This window comes from Mauremys reevesii, unplaced genomic scaffold (genome assembly GCF_016161935.1).
Source record: "Mauremys reevesii isolate NIE-2019 unplaced genomic scaffold, ASM1616193v1 Contig1, whole genome shotgun sequence".
Classification (NCBI taxonomy): Eukaryota; Metazoa; Chordata; order Testudines; family Geoemydidae; genus Mauremys; species Mauremys reevesii.
The window spans coordinates 1,814,851-1,832,724 of record NW_024100715.1 but is presented as its reverse complement, the minus strand read 5'-3'; the positions used below and the strand labels follow the sequence as shown (position 1 = coordinate 1,832,724).

General features: G+C 52.6%; 1 protein-coding gene and 1 long non-coding RNA gene across 2 annotated transcripts in view; one reads left to right on the top strand and one right to left on the bottom strand.

Moving 5' to 3' along the window:
• Positions 1–855: 855 nt before the first annotated feature.
• Positions 856–17,874, top strand: part of LOC120392386 (C-type lectin domain family 2 member D11-like) — a 35,216-nt gene continuing 18,197 nt past the window's right edge. The window contains exon 1 of the mRNA XM_039517103.1: positions 856–1,203. The gene's annotated coding sequence lies outside the window, so the exon portion shown is untranslated. The remainder of the gene's footprint in view (positions 1,204–17,874) is intronic.
• On the bottom strand, positions 5,431–5,965 carry LOC120392387. The gene is made up of 3 exons (XR_005591676.1): positions 5,891–5,965; positions 5,663–5,722; positions 5,431–5,488 (listed from the first exon to the last, which is right to left on the bottom strand). It is a non-coding gene; the product is annotated as an uncharacterized LOC120392387 (long non-coding RNA).

Sequence of the window (17,874 nt, the reverse complement as noted above, 5' to 3'; positions counted from 1 at the left end):
CAGTTAGTCAGGGATGGGGTTGGGAAGAGCGGGGCTCGGTCTGGAGGGACAGACTGGCAGTTAGTCGGGAACGTGGGGGTTGGGAAGTGCGGGGCTCTGTCTGTGGGGACAGACTGGCAGTGCGGGATGGGGGTCAGGAAGAGCGGGGCTCTGTCTGTGGGGACAGACTGGCAGTTAGTCAGGGATGGGGGGGTCGGGAAGAGCGGGGCTCTGTCTGTGGGGACAGACTGGCAGTTAGTCAGGGACGTGGGGGGGTCGGGAAGAGCGGGGCTCTGTCTGTGGGGACAGACTGGCAGTTAGTCAGGGATGGGGGGGTTGGGAAGAGCGGGGCTCTGTCTGTGGGGACAGACTGGCAGTTAGTCAGGGAGGGGGGTCTAGGGAAGAGCGGGGCTCTGTCTGTGGGGACAGACTGGCAGTTAGTCAGGGATGTGGGGGGGTTGGGAAGAGCGGGGCTCTGTCTGTGGGGACAGACTGGCAGTTAGTCAGGGACGTGGGGGGGTTGGGAAGAGCGGGGCTCTGTCTGTGGGGACAGACTGGCAGTTAGTCAGGGAAGTGGGGGGCGTCAGGAAGAGCGGGGCTCTGTCTGTGGGGGACAGACTGGCAGTTAGTCAGGGACGTGGGGGGGTTGGGAAGAGCGGGGCTCTGTCTGTGTGGGACAGACTGGCAGTTACTCAGGGACGTGGGGGGATTGGGAAGAGCGGGGCTCTGTCTGTGTGGGACAGACTGGCAGTTAGTCAGGAACGTGGAAGGGGGTCGGGAAGAACGGGGCTCTGTCTGTGGGGGACAGACTGGCAGTTAGTCAGGGAAGGGGGAGGGGGTGGGGAAGAGCGGGGCTCTGTCTGTGGGGGACAGACTGGCAGTTAGTCAGGGATGTGGTCGGGCTGGGGGATGACTGTGGCATTGCTGGAGCAGATGGTCTGACGGGGGGCACAGGCCGGCGCTCGGGGTGTCTGGATGGGGAAGGTTCGAGACAAGGACGAGCCAGATGGTGAATCGGAAACAGATGGGGGAGGGGGAGGAAAGGCTGGTTCTAGCTGCCCCGGGGCAGTTAATGGGGTTTGTCCACTGGGCACTGGACTCAGAGGTGACAGAGTTTACACCATTCAGTAGGACATCACACAGCCCAGCCCGGCATTATGGTGGTAGCTGAACAGGCTGATGTGGTTTCTGGTTCCTTCCTCTGAGCATCCGCTCCTGGAGCAGGTAGGGGTGTTGTTGGATTCACTGTTAGAAGAACATAAGAGAGGCCAAACTGGGTCAGACCAAAGGTCCATCTAGCCCAGTATCCTGTCTGCCAACAGTGGCCAATGCCAGGTGCCCCAGAGGGAATGAACAGAACAAAGAATCATCAACTGATCCATCCCCTGTCACCAACTCCCAGCTTTTCGCATCCACCAAATCTCTCCCCAGGCCTCCAGGCCTTGTGCTACAGGGAACCTCACCTGGGACTCCACTCTCTGTCCCTGTTCCTCAGCCCCTCCCTAGCTGGCTCTGGAGAGTCCTTCACTCAGCTCTGGAGTCAGGCCCGTAGCCCCTTTCCATCCAGCTGCTCTGCCCTACACCATCCCTACAACAACGCTCGCCGGCATCTCAAGGGTAGGGCCTGCTTTAGGAAGTGCGGGGCGCAATTGAAACAGTTTCGACGGGGCCCTGGCAGGGATGACTTAAAAAAAAAATACACATGGGAAAAACACGTGGGGTTGTATTCATCGGGCGGTGCTCTGCGTCTTTAGTGGCACTTGGGTGGTGGGTCCTTCACTCGCTCCAGGTCTTCAGTGGCACTGAAGGATCCGCTGCCGAAGTGTCGCCGAAGACCCAGAGTAAGCGAAGGACCCGCCGCTGAAGTGCCGTCGAAGACCCAAAGCGCCGCCAGGTGAGTAAAAATTCAAAAGGCGCCTCTAGCCAGGGAAGGGATTCTCACTGGGCACGGGGCCTGATTCGGGGGAATTGGTGGAGTAGGCCTAAAGCCGGCCCTGCCCTCTGGTTAAACCCACCCTGTCCCTGCCATGCACAGTGCTGCCAACCGCAGGAGCTTTTAAAAAATGCTGAGAATGACCCAAAATAATGATTATTTTAAAAGATTATATAATGGTTTTGGTCTAGCTGCACCCCCGCTCATCCCCCATGTGTGTGACAATTTTACCATCTGACTAGCTGTCCCTTAGCTACAGAAGAAGGTGACTTTGGCCCCTCTGTTCCTCCTGTAACTCCAGGGGTCCTTCACCCCTCCCTCTGCCATCCCTGGTGCTGCAGGGAGGGAGGGGGAAGGATCTTCCAGGGGTTGTACGGAGGAGGAACCGGGGCAGGGGGCAGGGCAGATGGGAGTCCTCCAGGCTCATAGAGCAGGGGTCGGTAACCTTTCAGAAGTGCTGTGCCGAGTCTTCATTTATTCACTCTAAGGTTTTGCTGCCAATAATACATTTGAACGTTTTTAGAAGGTCTCTTTCTATAAGTCTATAATATATAACTAAACTATTGTTGTATGTAAAGTAAATAAGGTTTTTAAAATGTTTAAGAAGCTTCATTTAAAATTAAATTAAAATGCAGAGCCCCCTGGACTGGTGGCCAGGATCTGGGCAGTGTGAGTGCCACTGAAAATCAGCTCGCGTGCCGCCTTCGGCACACGTGCCATAGGTTGCCTACCTCTGTCATAGAGACTGGGATAACTGCAGCTAGGGAATCCCATTTTTCTTTTCATTCTCGCTGGGCTAACTGGGATCCCCCAAGTCCTCCTGGACCATACAGGACAGTGAGAAACAGGCTGCACCATCCTGGGACAATGACATTGGCTTTTCTATCTCGGCCCCTCCTTGCGCCGTGTGGTTTGACAGCCCAGAGGACTCCAGGGAGCCTCCAGGCAGGGTCACAGAGATAGGAGAAGAGTAGAAAGTCTGCAGAAGCAGGAGTCCTAGAGACTGGGGTGGGTGAAGCTGATCTCTGGGGCTCCACTGAGCCCCCATCCCCACCCTCGCATCCCTCAGGACCACAGTCTGAGCTGGGATTCCAACCCCACCCGGAGCCAGGGTCGGATTCTCTCCCCAGGGATGGAGCCTGGTGGGAAAGTGAAGATCAGGGCCTCGTCATGAACATCGATAAATGTCACCTGCCCCTGGTCACAGTCCAGACAAACCCGGATCCTCCTGGGGAGCTGGTTCAGGAGCAGGGGGGTTTCAGGGGACGTAAGAGCCCAGAATTGATTCCCCCATAGCTCCACAGCCCAGATCCCCTCCTCAGGGCTAAGGCTGATACATCCTTTCCTGCTCACAGTCTCTCTGGCCACCCCCACAGCCCAGTATCCCCCAGCCCCCACGTCCACCTCCCAGCAATGTCTCCCCAAGGTGAATCCCTCACAGCCCAGCACGCAGGTCCAAGAGTCGAATCTCTCAGGGTTCTCAGACAGACCCTGCCATGGGTCTCTGAATCCCCATCGCACACTTTTCCGATGCTCAGACAGGACAAGTTTGGGATGAGCCGTGTCTGGATCCAGAGTCACATTTGCTGGGGACAGAGAGAATCAGAGCGTCAGCGACAGAGCTGAGCCCTGGGGGAGGCTAGGACCATTCCTCACACTCCCCAGCAGCCCTGTTGTGGCTGGGACAGGCCTGGATCCCAGGGAGCTGCCTCTGTCCTGGGCACCTCAGACTGAGCAGAGTCACTGCAGTTCCTCACTCTGTTCCTCATTTGCCTGCAAAAGCTTCAGCTCCCCATGCTGGGGCTGCTCCATTCCCAGCAGCAGAGACACAGCCAGCACAAGGTGTCAGAAGGTTTTACTGAGGAGGGAGCAGAGGAGGCGAAAGCAGTGGATGTGTTATTCCTTGAAATTAGCAAAGCTTTTGATAGTCTCCCACAGTATTCTTGCCAGCAAGTTAAAGAAGTCTGGGCTGGATGATTGGACTATAAGGTGGGTAGAAAGCTGGCTAGATCGTCAGGCTCAACAGGTAGTGATCAATGGTTCCATGTCTAGTTGGCAGCCAGTATCAAGCAGCGTGCCCCAAGGGTCGGTCCTGGGGCCGGTTTTGTTCAATATCTTCATTAACGATCTGGAGGATGGTGTGGACTGCACCCTTAGCAAGTTTGCAGATGACACTAAACTGGGAGGAGTGGTTGCTACGCTGGAGGGTAGGGATAGGATACAGAGGGACCTAGACAAATTAGAGGATTGGGCCAAAAGAAATATGATGAGGTTCAGCAAGGACAAGTGCAGAGTCCTGCACTTAGGACAGAAGAATCCCATGTGCTGCTACAGGCTGGGGACCGAGTGGCTAGGCAGCGATTCTGCAGAAAAGGACCTGGGGGTTACAGTGGACGAGAAGCTGGATATGAGTCAACAGTGTGCCCTTGTTGCCAAGAAGGCTAACGGCATTTTGGGCTGTATAAGGAGGGGCATTACCAGCAGATCGACGGATGTGATCATTCCCCTCTACTCAGCACTGGTGAGGCCTCATCTGGAGTACTGTGTCCAGTTTTGGGCCCCACACTACAGGAAGGATGTGGAAAAATTGGAAAGAGTCCAGCCGAGGGCAACAAAAATGATTAGGGGGCAGGAGCACATGACTTATGAGGAGAGGCTGAGGGAACTGGGATTGTTTAGTCTGCAGAAGAGAAGAATGAGGGGGGATTTGATAGCTGCTTTCAACTACCTGAAAGGGGGTTCCAAAGAGGCTGGATCTAGACTGTTCTCAGTGGTAGCAGATGACAGAACAAAGAGTAATGGTCTCAAGTTGCAGTGCGGGAGGTTGGATATTAGGAAACACTGTTTCACTAGGAGGGTGGTGAAACACTGGAATGGGTTCCCTAGGGAGGTGGTGGAATCTCCTTCCTTAGAGGTTTTTAAGGTCAGGCTGGACAAGGCTCTGGCTGGGATGATTTAGTTGGGGATTGGTCCTGCTTTGAGCAGGGGGTGGGACTAGATACCTCCTGAGGTCCCTGAGATTCTGTGAGTCTATGAGGCAGGTACCAGCTTTAAAACCCAAAGAGAAACTCCCACTGCTAATGCAGCCTCCACTCCCTAGCCAGGGGACAGGGCCTCAGGGGAAGAGGAGCAGGAGTGGGGCCATTGAGAGAGGCCAGCACCAGAAGAGGCTGGTGCCACGGGCAGGGGCTGCACTACATGGGGGGAGTGGGGGCAGGGAGCTGATCAGTTGCCCCCCCATGAAGCCCAGCCACTGCCTGAGATGCTCCATGCCTGCCCAGGCTTGCAGTTTGGGGGTCCCCGGCCCCCAAAATATGCCCATGTTGAGAAGTAAGTGGGCTTTGTCATCCACTTTAAAAAGTGGGAGAGGTGGGGTATGGGCCCCTGCATTATTTTTAGGCCTGTGTGTGTCATGGTCACTGTTGGTTTGGTTGGCAACTTTAGCTACAATCTCATGAAGATATTGGCACTGTAATTTTCTCATAACTTAAAGACAGTCTCCACCTGCAATCTCACCCTGTGTGTATGCTCCTAGGGATTCCCCAGTTTGGGTCTCCAGTTCAGAGGGCAGCATGTCTGGTGGGGAAAAGGAGAAAAGAGAGGCGATTTCAGATTTTCATATTTATAACACCACAACTCTCACATTTATAACTCTGAACTCAGAAAATGTTTAATTATGACAGCACACAGACACACACTCAGGTATTTAATATCTCATAACTTAAAGACAATCTCTACCTGCAATCTCACCCTGTGTGTGTGCTCCTAGCGATTCCCCAGTTTGGGTCTCCAGTTCAGAGGGCAGCACGTCTGCAGGGAAAAGGAGAAAAGAGGAGATTTCAGGCTTTCATATTTATAACACCAGAACTCTCATGTTTATAATGCTGAACTCAGAGAATTGTGTTTTAATTATGACAGCGAAACAGACAGACACACACTCAGATATTTAATATCTCATAACTTAAAGACAGTCTCCACCTGCAATCTCATCCTCTGTGTGTGCTCCTAGGGATTCCCCAGTTTGGGTCTCCAGTTCAGAGGGCAGCATGTCTGGTGGGGAAAAGGAGAAAAGAGAGGCGATTTCAGATTTTCATATTTATAACACCAGAACTCTCACATTTATAACTCTGAACTCAGAAAATGTTTAATTATGACAGCACACAGACACACACTCAGGTATTTAATATCTCATAACTTAAAGACAGTCTCCACCTGCAATCTCATCCTCTGTGTGTGCTCCTAGGGATTCCCCAGTTTGGGTCTCCAGTTCAGATGGCAGCATGTCTGGTGGGGAAAAGGAGAAAAGAGAGGAGATTTCAGGTTTTCATAGTTATAACAGTGGAACTCTCATGTTTATAACGCTGAACTCAGAGAATTGTGTTTTAATTATGACAGCGAAACATACAGACACACACTCAGGTATTTAATATCTCATAACTTAAAGACAATCTCTACCTGCAATCTCACCCTGTGTGTGTGCTCCTACGGATTCCCCAGTTTGGATCTCCAATTCAGAGGGCAGCACGTCTAGCGGGGAAAAGGAGAAAAAAGGAGATTTCAGGCTTTCATATTTATAACACCAGAACTCTCATGTTTATAATGCTGAACTCAGAGAACTGGGTTTTAATTATGATAGCGAAACAGACAGACACACACTCAGATATTTAATATGTCATAACTTAAAGACAGTTTCCACCTGCAATCTCACTCTCTGTTTGTGCTCCTAGGGATTCCCCAGTTTGGGTCTCCAGTTCAGATGGCAGCGTGTCTGGCGGGGAGAAGGAGAAAAGAGAGGAGATTTCAGGTTTTCATAGTTATAACAGTGGAACTCTCATGTTTATAACGCTGAACTCAGTGAACCTGGATTTTAATTATGACAGAGAAATAGACAGACACACACTTGGGTATTTAATATAAACTAATCTGAAACCTTCTATTTCTCTCTCATTCAGGCATCTCTCAGCCATGGAACCAACATCTATGAAGCCCCACAACCATCCTAGGACAGACAATCTGTAAGAGAGATTTACTTTTTCCCTCCTCATCTCTTCCCACCCTTCAGACCCCAGTTGGTTTGTCTCATTCATTTGCTGCCTTTGTCATAACTTAGACCCCACCCCCTGTTATGCAAAGACTTTGGCATGAAAGTAACTTGACCCATGTTGGTTCCCTTGGCATAGGCTGAGGAAGTTCTGAAGCCAGCCACAGTTACATCCCTATGACAATGGCCTCCATGTGTCTTGGCCAGGGAGCTGAGTTTCAGAGGCCCAGCTTTAACTGCCCACCTCCCTCTATCCCTCGTCCATCCCCTCCCTCTTCCACCCCCACCCCCACCAATCCCTCTCCATTTCCAGCCCTCTCAGGAACATGCCCTGTGCCGAAGTTCCCGTGGAGGAGAGATTCCTCACCCCATGAAAGGGGCTTTCTCCTCCCCTACAGCCCAGACTAGCTGCCATACGGCACCAGAGCACAGTGATGGGCTGGGTCCAGCTCTAACAAATGGCCTTTAATGTAGCATCTAGATTTTGGATAGTGACCTCCAAGGCCTGGTTCTCAGAGGGGTTGGGCACCTGCAGCTCCCACTGACTCTACCTGCGGCTGCAGAGGTTACACAGCTCTGGAGAACCTGCCCTGCAGTTCTCTAGCTGGGAGTGAGAAATGCAGGTGTCCCAGGTTAGGCCAGTTTGCTAAACTGGGGCCTGTATGTTGTGACCTTTGGTAAATCCCAAATTCATGGAGTTCAGCGGGGAGCCCTGCAGCTCTCAGCTGCTGCTGGCAGCAGGCCCCCGGGAGTTCCTAGTCCTGGCGGACGCGGAGGGAACCCTGGAGCTTCCAACTGCTGTGGGGGGCAGGGAAGGGGGCCCTCCTTATTCTCCATTTTACAGGAATATTTTTAGGAAAAATCCCAGACAGGTCATGGGCTTCCGTGAATTTTTGTGACCTGTCTGTGATTTTTACTAATAATATCTGAGACGAAATCTGAGTCTTAATAATAATTCAGTCAGAAAAGAGAACAATAACAGGCACATGGCCTGGACATCCCAAACCCCTCCAATTAGAAAGTCTGTGTATGTGTATTGGATGGGTTACATAATATACTAATATTCATAACTCTCAAAGGTGTTTGGAAAAGAACTAATACATAGATAATTTGGACACGTATAATATGTCAGACACTGTAATGAGTTGTCGGAGCTTCATAGGAGAAATTCAGTGTGACCTGCCTATGCCCAGAAGAAGATAATAGGCTAGTTCTTCTCTCTGTATGTCTCTCATCTCTTACTGTAACAGTAACTGCAATGGCAGGCATGCTTTCGGTACAAACAAAAGTTTGAATTAATCAACCTGAGTGACTTGGACTCCAAATGTGTGGCATTCTCACCCAACAATATAATAGAAGCATCGTCTAATTATAAACCAATTGACCAGAGCCCACAGTCCTCCCACAATCTCAGAGGCTCATCCCAATTTCCCCTCCTAGATCCCTTCTCGGTACCTTTGGACTCCCTCAGAGTCTCCATTGGAGCAACAGGTTTCTGGGAGAAATCGCTGAGTCTCTTTTCCAGTTCAGGAGAAATCTCCACTGGCTGCTGGAACTTCCCCTTCTCACACCTGGACAGAAACAATTTCACCTGGTTTACTGCATTTACTGACACTTTATAATTTGTTGTCAGTGAAAGTTGCTGCTCTAATGGGGCTGGATTTAGGATTCCTCTGCTTCTCCCAGCCTCAGGGCAGGTGTATTTCAGGCTCTGCCAGTCAAACCTTCCCTCTGAAGATCCCATTGATATTGTTCAACTCTGGCCTGGAGAGACCAGCTGTGGGGATAAAAGGGGAATCGAGTCTCTATGCATTCCTTGGCCTCCATGCTCTGAGGGACAGGCGGTTCCCATGTTCAGTGTTATAGAAATCGGTCCACTAAAAACGCCCTCCTCCCAAGTTCATTCCACCCAGGTCTCCAAACAGCCCTCAGCTGGGAAAGACTCTTGACCACTGCTGCCCTGGGCTGAATGGTGACCAGTGCCTCAGCAGTGACAGGTCCATATTCCAGCCCCGCAATCCTGAGGCAGCCAGTCCCCCAGGGATGTCACATCTCTAGGAATCAGTCCTGCCCACTTAATGGAGAATTCCAGAGTCTTCTAGAAAAGATGAGAAGCTCAGGATAAAGTTTAAGAGAGAATTTTGTATCCAACATGTGACCTTCCCCACACATTTTGCTGTAGGGCCCAGGGGAGATACGATGCTAACGTCGTCTCCAAGCTCTTTCCCAGTGCTGTGAAGTGTGAGGGGGAGTGGGAAGAACCACGTACCTGCTCAAGGTGCTTCTGATATCCTGGAGGGAAAGACAGAAAGAATGTATCACTCAACGAAGGCTTTACAGAGCTGAGTAATGCAGTTACATAACCCACGAAAGCTGATGCCCAAATAAATTTGTTAGTCTCTAAGATGCCACAAGGAATCCTTGTTGTTTTTTTGCAGTTACACTGGGTTCTCTGCAGCCACAGGACCCTGCCCACAGGAAGGAGCCTGCAGGGGAGAAATTTAAGTGGAGCCAGAGATCAAGGGAGGAAATCTGGGAAAGTGGGAGATTCTGGGGCTCTGAGACAGTCTGAAAAGGAAAGGGTTGAATTAACCCGGATCCACAGTGTCTCCTACCTTGTTTTTCTCAGCAGCCTCATCCAGGAGAAGCACCATGTGAGATCTGTGCTCTGGGGATCTCTAGCAACGGCTTCCCCGTCCTCTTCACAGAACAGATCCAGGGCTCTGTCGTGTCTCTCACACAGATTCTCTTTTTCTGGTCTGAATTCCAGTGGTTTGATTTTTTCCACTATATTTGTTCGCTGATAGTTATTTCAGAGAGTCCCTTTCCAGATCCGGGCTCTGCAGCTGGGGCAGCACAAGGGGTCACAGGCCCCACCTGCCCATTTCTCCAAGTACTGAGTGATGCAGCCTCAACAGAGGTTGTGCCCACGGTCTATGGTCACTGGGTCTGTCAGATATTCCAGGCAGATGGAGTATTCGGTTTCCTCTTGGATTTCCAATATAGGAGTCGCCGTGGCCAAAGCTGCTGGGATCTCTTGGCTTCTGTACTCTCTGTATCAGAAATGGCTTTGCTGATGATAGGAGGTCCCATATCAGCTGCACAGGTGAAGGAGAGAAAAGGGAGGCCAGGAGGAGGAGCTGGAGAAAGATAAGAAAAGATGAAAGCCGGAATTACATCGACAAGGAATGGGGGAGCAGTGGGTTGTACAGGAGCAGAAAGTGAATGAAGGGAAAAGAGGGAATGAAACAAACAAACAAGAACATGAAAGCTTAAACTCAGTGTCTGTCTACACAGTATGTGTCCAGGCAGAGGTCGGGCTGGATTCTATTCCAGCAGCACGTGTGTGTGTACCCGAGCTGGGAATCACAGCTCCCAGGTGCTGTGTAAAGGTGCCCGCAACCGAACAAGGACATTCTTAATTCACAATGAGGTAGGTGTCCACAGCCACACACAGACTTGCAGTGAAACAACAACGGGTGGGAACTGAACCCCATTGCGTTATGTCAGTGACACAGTGTGTGTGCAGAGGAGCCTTGGCTTAGCAGTGTCTTGCTGAACATCCAGCCACCAGCCTGGGACCAGCCGGGTTACAGGGGCTCCCTGGGTCAAGGGCAGCAGCAGCTGGTGTGTGCTAATGACAAGGCATAAAAACATCAGCAACATATTAATCAGGAGCAACCCTTGACCTGAAGGGTGATTTTATGGTCAATATTCTAAACTTTATGACTTTGCAGTCTAAGGATTACGGCCCAGCCCCTTCAAAAGGCCAACTAAGAGCTGGAAAGACGATTGTAGTTTCAAACTTTGTAAAACTCCATAGACAGAAGGGAACAATCCTACCCAGCCCACAAACCACCCCATTCCAGCTGCCCCAGTCTCTTCCCATCATTTTTTCTCCTTGGGCCAATACTGAGCCCATAATCACAGTGTGGATTGGTCAGCCAGTCTCTGCGGCCTTGCTACGTTCTTCCATTGGAAGGAGAAATGGATTCTAGGGGTCAGGTATTTCTTTGGTGCAATTTTTATTATTCACAAACAATGTCCGCATATTCCTCTGCCCTGATCAGGGTAGAAACAATAAGCAGCCAGCAGTTTCCTTACTCAGAACTAGACACCATTGCCCCCAGTGACAGCCCCTTGGGAGGATCTGCAGTCTGCAGCCTGGGTACGCTGGTCCCTAAGTTGCGGGCACAGCCACACCCCCATCGGAGAGCCCTGGCCCAGCAGTGCCCCACAGGCTCTGAGCCTTGAGGGCCCAAGGACCACAGGTCGTGCTGCCCACTAGACCCTGAGGGGCTCTGCTCCCAGGGTCCTCGATTGCTTCAGGCCCACTGATAGGCCTGCAGAGAACACGGGCAGATTCATTGTGGGGAACCAGCCCAGCTCACTGTGCAGGCCTCACGAGAATGTGTTTAGACTTTAGGAAACGCTTCTAAGTTGCTGCAGGCAATAATCTCAGTCACAATCACTGTATCCCCAGCTATAAGGTAAAGGGTAAATTGTGCTTTGAACTGTAAAAAAAGTTTACTGTGTAAAGCTGACCCCAGTCAGGAGGGATCCTCTCCCACCCATCCAGGAGGCCTGTCAGAAGTCAAGGGGCCATTGTGGGACATGGCAATACAAAGCCTTTGTTATTCGCCCCTCGCACACCCATGAAGGAAATCCAACTTGCTGACAAGAAAACATTTTGTACCTGCCACTTATCGACACAAACCTGCTAGGACAAAGTAGCAATAAATGATAATCAGTTCCCATAAAATAGATTAGAAGTGAAGGAAGAACATTTTCACTTTTGATAAAGATGAATTCTTTGCTAATGGAGCCACAGTAAACAGGAGATGTGTCTAAACGTTCTCTTATCAGGTTAGTAATTCCTGGGTGTGTTACACATCGTCCTTACTGACACCACTCAAAGTTGTGCAGAGCTTTCTTTTTAGACCCGATTTCTCCAAATGCATTAAATTCCACGTGTCCTCACACTGCGCAGAACAGGGGTGGCCAACCTGCAGCTCCGGAGCCACATGCGGCTCTTCAGAAGTTAATACGCAGCTCCTGGGAGAGGCACCGACTCCGGGGCTGGAGCTACAGGCGCCAACTTTCCAATGTGCCTGGGGCTGCTCACTGCTCAACCCCTGGCTCTGCCACAGGCCCTGCCCCCACTCCAGCCCTTCCCGCCCCCTCCCCTGAGCCTGCCCTGCCCTCACTACTCCCCCCAGAGCCTCCTGCACACCACGAAACAACTGATTGGGAGGTACATCCAGGGGCGGCTCTAGGCATTTTGCCACCCCAAGCACAGCAGGCAGGCTGCCTTTGGCGGTTTGCCTGCGGGAGGTCTGCCGAAGCCACCAGACCAGCGGACCCTCCGCAGGCTTGCCACCAAAGGCAGCCTGCCTGCCGCCCTCGCGGCGACTGGCAGAGTGCCCCCCGCGGCTTGCCGCCCCAGGCATGCGCTTGGCCTGCTGGTGCCTGGATCCGCCACCTGGGTACATCGAGGAAGGGAGAGGCACTGATCTGTGGGGCTGCCGGTGGGCAGGAGGCACTGGAAGTGGAGCGGGGCAGCTGATGGGGGACTGCTGAGATATTACAGTGGCTCTTTGGCAATGTACATTGGCAGGGCCGGTGCAAGGGTGTTTCGCACCCTAGGCGAAACTTCCACCAGGTGCCACCCCTCCCCGCGGGAGCTCCCCCCTCTGCGGCAGCTCCTCCACTCTGCCCTGAGGCGCACCCCCTTGCAGCAGCTCCCCACCCCCCACCCTCTGCCCTGAGGCACCCCCGCACCCAGCTCACCCCCGCTCCGTGCACGAGCACCCTGAGCACCCTGAGCACGCCATGGCTGCTTCGCTTCTCCCGCCTCCCAGGCTTGTGGTACCAATCAGCTCAGGCGCCGCAAGCCTGGGAGGCGGGAGAAGTGAAGCAGCCCCAGCGTGCTCGGGAAGGAGGCGGGGCAGGGGTGAGCTGGGGCGGGGAGTTCCCCTGCGTGCCGCCCCCCCCTTTACTTGCTGCAGGCGGCCCTCCTCGCGCTCCCCTGCCCCAGCTCCCTCCGCCTAAATGCCAGCAGTGACCGGGGCGGCAGAAGATCCGGCCGCCGCGGTAGCTGCCGAAGAAAATGGCGCCCCCCAAATCCCAGTGCCCTAGACAACCGCCTAGGTCGCCTAAATGGTTGCACCGGCCCTGTACATTGGTAAATACTGCTTTCTTCTCAGACTCTGATTGGCCACCCCTGGGCCAGAAAATTACCATGCTGGTACTGTTACTGATGCAAATTTAGGGACATTTGTTCAGGCAATCCTAAAATATGCCCCCCAATATCAAATTAAAGTTTCATTTTTAAATTTACAACTTCTTATAAGGAGATTCTTACCCCCGAAATACAGCCTGGATCCACGTGTGTCAGTGGGGTTCCCTTGTTCGCAGCTAAGGCACCCCCGGAGAACCAGCAGCACGACATAATGTTCCACAGGTCACTAGAAGTTTCTGATTTTATGAAGGCCAGTGCAGAGCTGATCAAATGAGAAATCTGGGCCAGGAGCAGGATAGAAAGAGAGCACGTGGCTTCAAGTCTATTTTCCCAGTGTTCTAACTCTCACACACGGAAAGTTTCCGATTGCACTGAAATGTAGCGCGCCAGACGAGGGACTGGATAACGGATCTGGGGGTAGATTTGGGGACATTACCCTGTGATTCATGTGAGCTAAAATCCTTTCCCCAAATGACCTGCTTCTGATTTTCTTCATGCTGTAGAATGGGGCATGCGACACCAGGAGCCGAGAAAGGAGACGCCCAGCGCATACACAGGCACGCCGGGCAGGCAGGTGCGACTAGGGAGTGCAGGACAGAGGCTCAGGACACCGAGATGCGGGAGCTGACATCAGGGAAAAAAGGCTGGGCCTCAGACTCTGCTCACGGGCCTGCCTCGGCCATACTTAGTGTTCAGCACCAAGAGCAGACCAAGAACGCCCGGATCGGCTGGGCCCAGGGGCGGCTCTAGGTATTTTACTGCCCCAGCCATGGCAGGCAGGCTGTCTTCGGCGGCTTGCCTGCGGGAGGTCTCCGGTCCCGCGGATTCTGTGACCTGCCTGCGGGAGGTCCGCCAAAGCCGCGGCACCAGCGGACCTTCCACAGGCATGACACTGAAGGCAACCTGCCTGCCGCCCTTGCAGCGACCGGCAGAGCACCCCCCGCGGCTTCCCGCCCCAGGCACGTGCTTGGCCTGCTGGTGCTTGGAGCCGCTCCTGGCTGGGCCCTCACAAAGGGCAGGCAATCGGGGCTCCCCTCGCCCACACAGACGTGCTTCCAGCTGATAGATGAGGAGCTGTGAGAAAAGCTCAGGAAGCATCCCCCTCTCCCTTGCACCCCACTGGCTCCCACACCATCCCCCTTCCCCCACCATTGCCCCCAGTGAAAGCCCCTGGGGAGGATCTGCAGGCTACAGCCTGGGTACGCTGGTCCCTAAGTTGCGGGCACAGCCACACCCCCATCGGAGAGCCCTGGCCCAGCAGTGACCCACAGGCTCTGAGCCTTGAGGGCCCAAGCACCACAGGTCGTGCTGCCCACTAGGCCCTGAGGGGCTCTGCTCCCAGGGTCCTCGATTGCTCCAGGCCCACTGACAGGCCTGCAGAGGAGACCAAGAAGTTGTCCCTGCAACTAGCTGGTGTGACGCTGGCAGAGCAGGTGCCAGCTCTTGCCAAGGCCTCTGCTGAACACGGACAGATTCATTGTGGGGAACCAGCCCAGCTCACTGTGCAGGCCTCACGAGAATGTGTTTAGACTTTAGGAAACGCTTCTAAGAAGCTACGGGCAATAATCTCAGTCACAATCACTGTATCCCCTGCTATAAGGTAAAGGGTAAATTGTGCTTTGAACTGTAAAAAAAGTTTACTGTGTAAAGCTGACCCCAGTCAGGAGGGATCCTCTCCCACCCATCCAGGAGGCCTGTCAGAAGTCAAGGGGCCATTGTGGGACATGGCAATACAAAGCCTTTGTTATTCGCCCCTCGCACACCCATGAAGGAAATCCAACTTGCTGACAAGAAAACATTTTGTACCTGCCACTTATCGACACAAACCTGCTGGGACAAAGTAGCAATAAACGATAATCAGTTCCCGTAAAACAGATTAGAAGTGAAGGAAGAACATTTTCACTTTTGATAAAGATGAATTCTTTGCTAATGGAGCCACAGTAAACCAGAGCTGTGTCTAAACATTCTCTTATCAGGTTAGTAATTCCTGGGTGTGTTACACATCGTCCTTACTGACACCACTCAAAGTTGTGCAGAGCTTTCTTTTTAGACCCGATTTCTCCAAATGCATTAAATTCCACATGTGTCCTCACACTGGTCAGAGCAGGGGTGCCCAACCTGTGGCTCCGGAGCCACACTCTTCGGAAGTTAATATGCGGCTCCTGGGATAGGCACCGACTCCGGGGCTGGAGCTACAGGCGCCAACTTTCCAATGTCCTGGGGCTGCTCACTGCTCAACCCCTGGCTCTGCCACAGGCCCTGCCTCCACTCCACCCCTTCCCACCCCCTCTCCAGAGCCTGCCCTGCCCTCACTCCTTCCCCCCCCCCCCCCGCCTCCTGCTTGCCAAGAAACAGCTGATCGGGAGGTGTTGGGGGGACAGGGAGGCACTGATCAGCGGGGCTGCCGGTGGGTGGGAGGCGCTGGGAGCAGGGTGGGGGAGCTGATGTGGGGCTGCTGACGTATTACTGTGGCTCTCTGGCAATGTACATTGGTAAATTCTGGCTCCTTCTCAGGCTCAGATTGGCTACCCCTGAGCCAGAAAATTACCATGCTGGTAGTGTTAGTGATGCAAATTTAGGGACGTTTGTTTAGGCAATCCTAAACTATGCCCCCCAATATCAAATAAAGACTTCATTTTAAAATGTACAGCTTCTTATAAGGAGATTCTTACCCCCAGAAATACAGCCTGGATCCACGTGTGTCAGTGGGGTTCCCTTGATCGCAGCTGAGGCACCCCCGGAGAACCAGCAGCACGACGTAATGTTCCACAGGTCACTAGAAGTTTCTGATTTTATGAAGGCTGGTGCAGAGCTGATCAAATGAGAAATCTGGGCCAGAAGCAGGATAGAAAGAGAGCACGTGGCTTCAAGTCTATTTTCCCAGTGTTCTCACTCTCACACACGGGCAGTTTCCAATTGCACTGAAATGTAGCGCGCCAGTTGAGGGACTGGATAACAGATCTGGGGGTAAATCTGGGGACATTACCCTGTGATTCGTTTGAGCCAAAGTTCCCTCCCCAAACGACTTGCTTCTGGTTTTCTTCATGCTGTAGAATCAGGCCTGAGAACAGAGACGCCCAGCGCATACACAGGCACGCCGGGCAGGCAGGTGCGACTAAGGAGTGCAGGACAGAGGCTCAGGGCACTGAGATGGGGGAGCTGACCTCAGGGAAACCACGCTGGGGCTCAGACTCTGCTCACGGGCCTGCCTCGGCCATACTTAGTGTTCAGCACCAAGAGCGCCCACATCAGCTGGGCCGTCACAAAGGGCAGGCAATCGGGGCTCCCTTCGCCCACACAGCACCCCACTGGCTCCCACCCCATCCCTCTTCCCCCATCATTACTCCCCACTGGAAAAATGTTTCCTGTTGGCGTCAGACACCACCGGTGTGGTGCTCTGCTCTGTTCAATGTTGATGACAGTCGGCTGCCTGTGCGTGTTCCCTCTGTGCGCTGCCCCAGCTCTGCACATCGCTGACACCGCAGACCCTGAGAGAACCCCCAATGGCCACAGACTCTGATAAGGTCCGAAGGCACCTGGCCAGGTTTATTGTCAAATGAAGCACAGTAATAGTTCCCCGCAGACTACAGGACATACTATGAAAACAATGGACCAGCTCGGTCAGTGGTGGGACTGTCCACTGCCCCCTAGGCCAGACAGAGACACCCACTCAGGGATGCGTTCTTATACACAGGTACAAACAGGTGACACATCATTCCTGACCTACTGAGGTACAGCCCCTCTACGCGTTAGGGTGCTGCCTCTCCCCGGTACAGGTCGGTTCGAACAGACAAGTCTATCCATCAGATTGTCCTTCTGACCCTGTCTTTAGAATGGACCTGCCTGTTCCTTCTTATCTCTGTGGGATGTGTTCGTACCGGGATGTTCTGGCACACGTTCAGCTTATTCGTGCTTATATGTGTCTACGTGCTTTCAGAAGCCTTCTTCTTGCTAAGTTCTGTGAGCCGGGCCTGCCTCAGCTCACAGCTTAACTTTGTGTTAGCAAAGTCTTGACCATTACTTCAGTTCAGGCCTCAGGCCTCATACCGGGCCTCGGATACAAGGGTTTATGTTTCAGGGCCTCATCTTATCACACCTGTGAAAAGCTGACCCCAGTCAGGAGGGATCTTCTCCTGCCCATCTAGGAGGCCTGTCAAAAGTCAAGGGGCCATTGTGGGACATGGCAATACAAAGCTTTTGTTCTTCGCCCCCCGCACACCCATGAAGGAAATCCAACTTGCTGACAGGAAAACATTTTGTACCTGCCACTTACGGACACAAACCTGCTGGGACAAAGTAGCAATAAACGATAATCAGTTCCCATAAAGCAGATCAGCAGTGACAGAAGAACATTTTCACTTTTGATAAAGATGAATTCTTTGTGAATGGAGCCAAAGTAAACGGGAGCTGTGTCTAAACGTTATCTTATCAGATTAGTAATTCCTGGATGTGTTACAACTTCTCTTTACTAACACAACTTAAAGTTGAGCAGAGCTTTCTTTTTAAACCCGATTTCTCTAAGTGCATTAGAATCATAGAACCATAGAATATCAGGGTTGGGAGGGACCTCAGGAGGTATCTAGACCAACCCCAACTAAATCATCCCAGCCAGGGCTTTGTCAAGCCTGGCCTTAAAAATCTTTAAGGATGGAGATTCCACCACCTCCCTAGGTAACCCAT